The following is an 11,951-nucleotide window of genomic DNA, read 5'->3' as shown; positions in this document are numbered from 1 at the left end:
AAGTTCCGGTCAAAATAATTAAAATCTGTGGATGGCAAAAGATACATATAATTTTCCAGAAATATAAATAGCATTAACTATAAGGTTCCTTTTTAAACGCACTAATCGCGTCGCAATCAAATACGTATGAAATGTATTGTACAAAGGGTAAACATTTTTTTTTTAATTTGAATATCTCACTTTGTAATTCGAAAACATACGTGTAATATAATTTCACAGTAAAGCAAATTCGATATTTAATAAGTCAATAAAGAATTATATTCTAAATTTTATAAATCTATACAATTTCTCAATAATTAACACATCATCGTTTTAACGAGATGTCTTTGTATCGCAATATGACAGTAAAACATCAGTCACATCTATTGTGAAATAGGATTGTAATTCATAATAATCCTTTTCACGCATGTGTATGCATATACGTGTGCGCGCACGTGCCGCCGTATGAAAATTTGATCGACGATTCTAATCAACGATCTCTTGCTGATAATTAATCAAAAATGCATCATGCAACGCTCAGTCGTCACCTTTTTTATCGCTCCGTCTGCGACATTATTCTCACTCCCGTGTCAGCCCGTAGGTATTACTTTATTTTCTGATGCCCGCTTACGTTTACGAGCGCTAAACAGTCGGGTCAACGCGTACAATGAGGCGCGGCCGCCTTTGATCACTCTCTAGACATTCGGTATTTTCATAATTTATTCCATGCTCCGAGGAGGTTCCCCTCCCTCCCGGCACGCCCCCCCCCAGCTATAGGATAAAATCTATTCGTTAGAAACGCCTGTTCGGGAAGCGGCGTACATAGAAGCGCATTAACACCGAGTATCCTTCATAAATTAGAAGTCGAAATGCAGACGCGTGGGCAACGCTTAATAAGGCATTTAGATAAAAGACTGGTACCCTCCAAGACTTTTCCGATTTATCACGCTCGCGGCCGGGGTCCTTGTTCGCCGACATGTGAAAGTATTAATTTATCGGATACGCAACTAGAAACTTAAATCAATCTAGACGGCTGTAGTTGTCATGAAAACTCGACAGTTTGGCACAAGAGTAAGCAGTGATATATATTTTGCAATTATAAATTTATATGAGAAAACATTCTTTTTCAGATTTCGCAGAATGGTTTATTTAATTGTTGTTTCCAGTATAAATACTGAAATACAGGCACCCATAATAATTATTCTGTTCAAAAATAGAGATTATAGCAGTATAAATGAGATAAATAAGACTACATATCAGCACATATATTTATAATTAACCAAAAATAAGTTGATTATCTGAAATGGTAATGAAAGTATGTTGTTTAATTTATATTACATGTTCGAAGTTAATAGTTAATTAGTATTTCCAATCAAGTGGACTATCAATTACAAAACGGGATATGTTATAATACGACGGAAATTTCCAATTTGATTTTAATTAAATTTATGTAGACGTATTTTCGAATATTATTGTATACGCGTATGCGTCAGATAGATAAAACGATAACTGAATGCACTCGTATGAGATATATCTTACGCGAGTTGAATAAAATATTAAGTAATTAAATTTTAAAGCATTATATAAAAGTTTTCACAAAACGATTCGCGGAAACTTACTTATTGTTAGTGCGTGTTAGCGAAATTATTAACAAAACCCGTGTATCTTTAAGTCGTGTCAGACGAAAAGTTTACGAGGCCCTTTTAAGACTTTCAATATCCCGCCCCAAATTTTGGGATACAAATCGCCCTGTTCTTTTCGTTCGTGCTGATGATTCACATTCCAGATGTATAGCTTCCAATAACACGTCTGACTTCTCGCGTATGCTCGCCTTATGGCCTCGTTAGAGCGGAAGCTCATTACACCGTCTAATGTCTACGGAAATTAGAATTCTTTGGCTTCACTTAGGGCACGCTAAATTGGAGCAAAGTCCGATTTGTCACTAAAAGATTCTTAGGCTGCTTAATTTTATTATATATATAGTAACAATAATATTTTTTTAGCGCAAAAGACAAGGAACCTAAACTCATTAAATTATATTTTAACGTTTATTTGAGATATTGTTAGTACCTTGTAATTAAATAATTTGTACGTTTATAATATCCTTTTTGTTTGCTAATTCTCTTTTCTTACTCAACTTTTATCCGTTAAATAAAACAGGCAATTAGATTTCTTCTCTCTCTCTTTGTCGAGAAGTTTGAATAATCTAGGACTAACACGTATTTATGATGAGAAAACACTGTTTGACGTGTAATGTATTACTTTAATTAATAGTTATGTAACCTCCTTCCAGACGATCATTATGTGTACATTGTAATTAGCCTCGTTGCCCAACACAGCGTTAATATTAGCTTTGGGGATTGCACCGGGCAGTAAAAAAAAATCATAATATCAAGTACTCGGTTGGACTCTGAAGACGTTACTATTTTTTTCCGCGCGTTCTAAACGTGACCGAAATCCTCGTGTCTAGTTTCTCTAATCTGAGCCCGTCCTCCCGACCTCCACGAGCCTCGCGCGACGCACCGGCGGCGGCGGCTGAGGCAGCAAGAGCGAGAGAGGGAAAAGAGGAGAGGAGAAACCCTCGTTAAGACTCCGTTAACTTCGCCGAGTATGAGCCAGGAATTGCGTGGTGGATAATTAATTGGGTGACATGTCGTGCGCTAGGTACGCCGCGCGCCGGCGGCATCGGGCCGTTATACCTATTTCACGGTGCTTTATAAATAACACGGCGCATCCGCGTATTTGCATATATTAATTTCGTGTAATGAAGGCGATTAGGCTAATGAGCGTCGAATGTGGCCGTCGCGCGTCGTCGCGGCAACACTATGCGCGATTCTCTGTACTTGTCGATTAACTCCCCATACAACCTGTATCTCTTTCATCGCCCTGCACCTGCGAGCGATACCGTTCGATCGATTTGAACGAGATTCAATTAACCAAACGCATTTAAAGCGCTCACCGCCAAAAATCTCTATGCTCCGCATTTCGGTGCGTTGCGCTCCGATCGCGAGGATGCACATACGTTCTAATTATATGACGCGACGTAGTGTGCGGACCCTCATAAATTACGCTATCGCTCGCGGCGGCATACGCCGGTTAGACTCGCCGCAAAGCACTTTGCCGTTTGTTGATTCGAGAGAGACCGAATGAAGCAAATTGAGGGGGATGCGCGCCAGCTACCGACCATTCGAAAACGATACCCGTCCAGTGCGCGCATACGGGATGTGTTATTAAACAAATGCGATAAAAGCGATTTTGATTAACGAGTGTGTACCTCGGCTCGAGCGGCTTTCGGCGCCCCATCCCCGGATCTTTAACTCCGATCAGTCCACGGATACGTAACTACTAATTTACATAATGCGGTGAGTCGCGCTTACTCTGTTCGGAAGTTACGCGATGCGTGAAGCAAGCCTGACTTGTTCTTCTGTTCAAGAAAATTCTCAGGTATGATCAGGCTCGTTTCAAATACATTAATATTTTTTACGCACTACATAAGTCATATTTAAATTTGTATAAAATTGAATGCATTTCGAGGTTAAATTCTTCAATTTGTTGATGTAATGCTTCTTTTCGAAAATGTCAAAATACACGATAGTGTAGCGTAGGTCTTACGTATCGCCGTCTTCAGCGCTGTTTATTTGACTTGCATCTAATACCCCGCCAGATGCGTCCACGCTAAATTAACGTCTTCCGTGAATAAATTTCGATTAAAGCGAAAATTTCCAGCCGGCGTGGATTGAAAATAATGATTTGCGCGGCGGTGATTATTAGGGTCGATAAATTTCAGTTAAAACTAATGACAAAAACCACACAACTTCCACGCGAGCCGAACTCAACTCGAATATCCGGTGTTGTCGTAAGAGGGAATTTATCGGCGCGGGTAACTCATATGCCTGCATGATTTATCGGCGCGGGTAAATTAGCGGCCGGTTAATTAGTATGAGACCACAAAACGAAACGAAGCACGAAAACCAGTGTATTTTTGAACGGCGAGATCGAGTGACCGATAACATATGTCATAGCACGTCGACGCGAATAAAATGTACACGAGATTATATAAATATAGTGACGTCTGTGTAAATGTCTGAGATTTCACGTATATTACGCGAAAAGTAATTTGGCATCCAAGCAATCGCTTTTAATATATATAATGAAATGGGTGTTATAATTCTCTCGTGTTTAATTCAAGTAACGAGATAAATACCTATATACACATACAGTTTGGAGTTGAAGAATAAATGCGCCCACTTCCGTTATTATTATAATCGCGATTTTTCTTACGGCGAGATATCGTTTCTGGCATTCAATATGCATCCCAAGCTCACTCGTGCGTTACACATATATATAAAACCGACTTATTCTCTCCCAACGGCAACCGTTGTGCGCGCATTACTAGTCACGCGGGCCCATTACGGTAAATCAGCACTCCCACTCGCGGTGATGCTGAAACATCCAGCACGTTGTATTTATTTATCTCGTCTCGTCGCACGGCGAGAAATCGCACACTAGGGGGAAACCGAGGAGTTACACCTGTACGAGGATCGCTAATGAGAATCCCCGGCGATCACCTCGCGACGATAGATCGCTTCGCCTCGCGATCGTTCGCGGCGCACCACCGTCGTCGTCGCCGAATATTATTAAGGACGTTTAACAGCTTGTAGCTTTAGCATCGGGGTCGTGCGCGCGCGTGCATTCACATGTGCGCCAGCTGCGTAAATCACAGGGTCCGCCCGCGGGTCCGCCGATCGAGCCGTTCGTAGGGAAATTAGACACGCGTGCTGTATAGCAACTTCTATCCGCCTCTCTCCGTCGTCCTCTCACCGATCCTGCTCCTTCCTGTTCTCATCGATTCCAGCCTCCGCCACCAGCACTTCTTCCTCGGGGCCTCCTCTCCGGTCTCCTCCTCATCATCGTTCGCCGTGCACCGACCGGCGGCTAATTTATGTAATTATGCGATCTTACCGCGACACTAGACACTATCCGCGTGGAGCGTGGGACGGTGTTTACTCGAAAATCTCGATAATTATCGGACGCATGTTTCATCGTGTGGGCGTTATCTCTCCCCTTCCTACTTCCTTTTTTTTGCCCTTCATTGCGACATTCCCCTCACGCGTTTCGTCTCCCATTACATCTTCTAAAACAGGTTCGTTCCAGGCCACGATGCATAAATCGTGCGCTCGTATATACGCGACAGGTGCGCCGGGTCACGAGCACGTGCGAGATGGGTATATGGAATTTTTAAGAAAAATATACAGTGTGTCAACTCGTGGGTTATTACTACGTGAAATTTCTAGTTAGCGTTCACACTTGCTTTGTAACTTACTTTGCTGTGGATGGAAATTCTGATTTGATCTTTCCTCATTCTTTAAAGTCTACATATCATCGCTGAAAATATCGTAAAAGTTACTTTTTGTTTTTAAAATGAAAAGCTAGAAATTAAATGCATTTTTACAGTAATATTTCTCATGAAAAGAGCACGAGTAATCTTAACACGTATATTCAGATCAAATGCGTATAATGAACGACAGATCAGCGATTGACGAACGATTCTCTTATTTAACGATGAGGAATAAGCACGACGGAATATGCTATACGAGCTTCACGAATCTGGCAGTTGATAGCAAATAATTGGATCGTTTCTCGTAGTTGTCGAACATTATTTGTCTTGTATCAATTCCCATTAGCCATTCATCCGAGCCCGTTTGCTGATGGCGAGACGCGTCAGTATAATCACTTCCGCGAGGAAGACGCGAGCGATCCTGTTGGCTCGTTACGGATATGTTCTACAGGCGGTGATTTGTCCCGCGGATTATCTATACGGAGCGTTCGCGAAACGCTAACCTACCGTTCATTACGCCTTTAGATTTACGCACGCGCGCGAGCGCACATCCGACTCGTCTATATCGCAACATGTTCCCCGCGGCCTTCGCTGCTCGTAGGTTTTATCGTTCATTTGTCCGTGTCCAGCGACGCTATCGGAACGATCAAATTGTTTTTATCGCGCCATTCGACGATGTAGTTTGAATTTATAAACAATATCTCGTCTTTCTCGCGATTTCTAAAGCCACTCTACGCGGCTATTAACATGGGAGTATCGTCAAGAGAAAAAAACGGTGTTGAGTTGCATTTACACATCATAAAGTTGAAAAGATATCGCAAAGAGTGCCATGCGCATAATAAACCGGGAAACTTCTCGGTGAGAAATTGTCAACGCGTTTATATCTAGCAATAAATCAAAAGGATTCCAATGAATAACAAATTAACGGCTATTTAATATTTCAGCCATATCATCGAAAAATAATAAGGCTATAAATTAACAATTTAGAAATTTAGATAATTTCATCGATTTAATTCATTACTTACAACATTTTTCAATAATTACTAGGTTTACCTACTTGACTAATTTTTCGCTTTAATTCAAAATCGAGTTCTGTTCCCTCAAACAAATCTCCTCTTTCGTGAATTGTAATGCGAATGTAATTTTACTCGCTCGTATATTAAGAAATTTACTTCAACGAGTTCTTACTACTTCACGAAGAGTCGCGATGTGGAATACGATTCATAACGCACTGTGTGGAATTTGACCGAGTTATACTTTGTTTTGGTTTATCTCACGCTTACGTTCGAATGCCCATGTCTACTAGAATCACGCATATTCGTGTCTGGCACGAGATACCAATTTTATGTTATTGCGTGTGCCAGAAATGTGCGGTATTCGTTGGCAAATGACTTTCGCGTAGAATTTAGACACTGTGAAATGAAGTGGTTGACTACTTGACACTTGACCAAGCGTCTCGAATACATTGTAGGTATAAGTTATTTCCAGAAATTGAGTTACCGAGTGAAACGTAGACAAATAAAGAATATTTCATAAAAAAAAAATTATCGATAGAAATTATATCAAGGAATTATTATAAACTTTCAAAACTAGTATTATTATATATAGGTATATTCTTCGCACACAAATTTAAATTATTATTTTCAAGCAAGACACGATTTCTCGCAGAACTAAAGTTCTGCTTGACAGGAGAAAATCGGAATTTCCGACAACGGCACGTTGTTATTCTTTTGGAGTACGGTATTCGCGCACGAGCCGGATTTCCTGCAACGATCGTAGCACCTTTCACGAGGGAGAGGAAGTCAACTTTTACGAGTATGATCAGTCACGGGCGTCACGACGCCAACAAGGATGAGCCTCTCTCCACGAAATATCAGAAACCTGGGATCTGACGCTGACGAAACTTTGTCAGTGTCTCGCACGATTAGCGGCCAAAGGTCGATCCCTCTGATCTCTCTTGCGCCGCGGCCGGAGCCTTCCTCGTTTCTCTCTTGCGGCCTGACCGTCGCGGCGTCCGCGTATAATGGTTGGAAAGATCCCACAGTTTCTTCCACGCTGCACGAATTATTCCAGTACTATCTCCGTGAAGTAATTAGTACAGCGCGGTTGCCGCCCACGTTGCATCGAACAATTAATAGGAGAGCGAGAGATGGAGGCGGTACTATGCAAGTATATAGGTGTATCTCTGTCTTCGAGGAAAGACATAGCGCGCACGCGATTACACTCTAGACGGTCAACAATATCGTGTATAAAGTAGATGAATAAAACCGCTATGGAACAACGGTTTATCTACCTGACGGTAATCCAATCGCTCGAAATAAATCGCTTCTCTTCTCAGACGCGGCACCGCGAGAATATTTCCATCGTAATAAAAGTTTTAGATACATGCAAGGAGCTGCGTACGTTGACCCGATTTCGAATATATCAACTGTGTAAAGAATAACGTAGAAAGGTTAGCATGAGAAAATATGCTATTATAAAACATTTTAGTTAATGTGATTAAGATAAAAATGTCGACACATTTACGAAGAAAACAAACGAAGAAATGCAACGATAATAATCGGAGAAGACGTTTATGTTCAAGAATAGATCGGATGGATCGCGCGCGTAAAATATTATGAATGTAGGTCAGCTTGAATATTTCCAACTTTGTCAATACTTTATACGATCGCATATAGCATTTTCAGATAGTCCACATCCAGATAGCGGATGTTTTTAAATTTTTAATATTTCCAAATTTGTCACGTGCTCAATATCTTCTGTTAATACCTTAACAATATTGTACACTTGATGTTTTCATAACTGAATCTTTATAAATTGACGATTATCAGTTTTCTTAAACAAACTGAATATCCTTTATAATTCATTTATCGTAAATGTAAAATCGTAGAAATACAATTGTACAATAGAATCGAAAGCTCCATGTAACCCAATCTGTTACGGCTCTCACAATTATCTTGTAACAATATTCATCGGATGGAAGATCGAGTGAAAACGAAGCTGACTAATCGAAATGGTTAGAAATCCTTTCCGTATCAAATTCCGGTTTGGGGTTTCGGACTCCCCGTCGCGAGTACCTTTATTCGCGCTCTTTTTCGACTAGCCAGTCGAAAGACACCGTCGCCGTCGGTCGCCGCTTCTGAGAAAAATCGGGATCAAGAAAGATTAGTGATCGCGCCGCGCGCTCGATCGAGCCCGAGCTTTATTTTTACGGCTGCTACGAATTTAAGTACGGCTCGGAGGAAACACGTTCCCCCGTAGGGCCAACCGAGCCATCCGCGACTTCGAGGCCGACGAGCCCTCAACAAAACTCGTACAGCTCCGTCGGACGCGGCGCCCCATGACGTCGATTGTGTGTGGTCTGTCATCTTGTAGATTCACATCCCGAGATCCGTTCGGATTGTTCAGGAAACAGATCTCTACGACTGTAGATAGAACTGCGTTTCGTTTCAGACACGCTAAAGTAAACACGGTTGCTGTAAGGGAATCCGACAGTTCCCACCGTCTTTTCGTATAGTTTCGTTCATTCGACTAGAACATACGTGATATCGCGTTTTATCATCGTGTATTTAATGAACCATATATTAATGCATTTTTTCCTCCTAATATTTTCTATGTTACAGATATTTTCAATAAAATTATAATGTATATGTCATATAAATACTTACTTTCTCATCAATAAAAAACAATCTATAAATAAAAGCAATTACATAATAATATACAAGAAAAAAAATGAAGTTGCTTCAATTAAACGTCGACGTCACGGGCTGCCACAAACATAAATAGTTAATTCAATTAAATATTATTGGACCAAATATTTAAATTATTAAAACAATTATTTGATGTTTTTTGTTCATTAACATTGTTGTTGCATCAATAGATTTTATCTCAACTTACACTGATGCTGTTGATACAATATTATTTTTTCCCCATGTATTATTACCTCACACATATTTGGATTAAGATATATAAAATATGTAATAAAAACTTTACTTTTTTTAAAGAGAAGTTGATAAATTTTACTAACAAATTTTAAAAATTATAGTTTTAAATTTATTGCTTTCTAAATTAAAAGAACGAAGGATAATCATACAAAGGCTAAGAAATATCTACGGGAAAATTAATCTAGAAATGGAACGAGTTCACGGATCGCTATCTCCTACCGCGTTCTCCGACAAATCTCGAAAAAAAAACGCTAATATGGCGGACGTACGCGAACGGTCACGACGAAGAAAAAGAGGTTCTGTCTCGTAAAGAGTTGTATAGGTTGGGCATGCGTTATTCAAACGTGCGCTCAGTGACCCATTGTAACGTAGAACTATATAGTACTGCTCTTCAATGGCCGGCTGTTCCCGAGGTGTTATGTTATGTGTTGGCTGTTATTCAGACGAATAGGAAGGCATTCAGCCTTTTCCCCTCCCCCACACACTATCGCCGTTACCGTGGTGGGTCACCATCGCGACACGGAGACCAAGACTCCATCATCGGTCAGGTGACATTCATGATCGCGAGTTGTCGACAGTGCTTGTCGATAAATTAACTCGCAAACTAACGACAAAAGTTCCCGCGGAGAGCTCCTTATGATGTTCGATATCGCAAACAAGTTGTTTCATTTAATTAGTTATCGTCAAGAGGATTTGTCAATAAACATGTCGTGCATACGTCTCATCAACATATTTCTGTAATATGTGAAGCGTTTATGCGCTTTATATTGATTTGCGTGAATAGTGAATACGCAATATATATATAACGTGCAATCCTACTCAAATATCAACAGGATTATACACGACTAAACAATCCTTGAAAAGCAATATTCCCGACATTTCGAGACATGTTACTAATTGACAAGTCCTGTGCAGGTACAACGGGTAATTAATAACGTCTGAAGATCCGCCGGGTGATTCATGCTAGCCTAGTGACTCATCGCGAAGATCTCAGACATACCGGGGAGCGGAGGAGGAGCAGAAAGGGCTGACCGTAGTCCAGGATCCGGTGTGCCTAGAGGGCTTAAGTCCACTCACCGCGTCTCACGCTCGAGAGGGTGGAAACGAGAACGCCCCGGGGCAGGAAAGGACGTCAGTGACTTAGCGGCCGTTTGCAGAGGAAGGATATCCTCTGTCCTCCCACTCGCAGTGAGACGTGATATTTGGATTTGCTCCTGCGGCAGGAACAAGCCGTGCCCGCCGGCTTTCATTTTCTCTGATGGCGGAACCCGATAGACTTCGTAAGAATCCCCTGCTCGTAACTTTACGAGCGGCCCGCGTTCTTTCAACTCTTATTATTTCTCGTTCGATTAATTCCGTACTTCTCAATTTTTAGCAAAACTTATTGAAGCGGCAACTCGACAATAACTATCCTTGAAAAAGAATCTCTGTAAAGTAAAATTACTATTTCGAAATGAAGGTTCGAAGAGACTCCACAATTACGATTTCTTAATTATTTTGAAAAGTTATAAATTATTAAGAATAAGAGATTCAAGAAAGAAAACAATCTGAATTTGTATCTTACATGAAATTGCAATATTATTACTTTGTTTAATTGCGTTTTCTATTATGCACTTCTATATAATCGCATAACGAAATGCACAGTGAATAATCGTATTTCGATATAACAAATAAATATAAGTGTCATAAAATTATCACAAGTAAATAATAACCGCGTTGCACTCTCAAAGCCCTCTTTTTACTCGTCACTTGTTAAATAATATAACACAGGTTCGTAAAATCTGACAGCAACTTCTCAATTAATCACGCTGCGTCCTTGAAGTCTCGAACCTTATTACCACCCACGGTTCATTCTTCGAAGCGTACTGTGATACGTTCTCGCGAGTGGCGATACTCATTAGTAAATCTCTATCCTACGCGAAGTGGGCGGATGTGGACGAGCCGCGCGCGGCGCGAAAAGGCAGGCCGCCGCGCCGCAGAAGCCGCTGCTTGGGTCTCGTTCTCAGAACCGCCTTTCTCAGAGGGGTAACGCGTAAAGCACGGATCCCCATCTTTCTTTCTCTTTACCACAGTCTTCGCTACCCTCATATCCTCATATTCTTCTTATGGGTCCTTTCGTTCTCGACATCGTCATATTTCCACATACCTACACAACGCATCTCTCCAGTGTGCCTACACGAGACTACTAACGCGGGTATTCGATACGCGGGAGAGAAGAAGAGATACCGGTCGCGCGGCGAGGCTTTATGCATCGGCAACTTTAAATCACAGTCTGGAAATAACTTACGTATGGATAGATAGTTATTACTATAAAGCTTATGTGGGACGTGCGTGCGCAGTTGGAGGACCTACAATCGACTCGCCTGACTGGCCGTCTGGCCTCAACTTCTTTCTCGCTTCCTTCGATTTTTGCTATCTTTATTGCCGCCGCCGCCGCCGCTTCTCTCCGCTCCTTAACGGAAAAGGTACATCTCTCTTGGCTGACCGTTACTAATTCCTAGTTTGCCGCGTATCCCGATTACTTATTACGGAGTTGGATGACAAAGCATGGCAGATCGGAGAATTACGAACGGATTTATCTATCGGCAATGCTGGACATTACAACGTCGTTATTCCTGAGTAATTTCATGGTATTTGCTGATTTTTCAAATTTTTTAAGCAAAAGATAAAGCTGTCAGCGTGCTAATTAC

The sequence above is a fragment of the Temnothorax americanus genome, unplaced genomic scaffold (genome assembly GCF_048541705.1).
Source record: "Temnothorax americanus isolate GAGA-0224 unplaced genomic scaffold, ASM4854170v1 Scaffold7, whole genome shotgun sequence".
Lineage (NCBI taxonomy): Eukaryota > Metazoa > Arthropoda > Insecta > Hymenoptera > Formicidae > Temnothorax > Temnothorax americanus.
Note: the sequence above shows the minus strand (reverse complement) of the source record.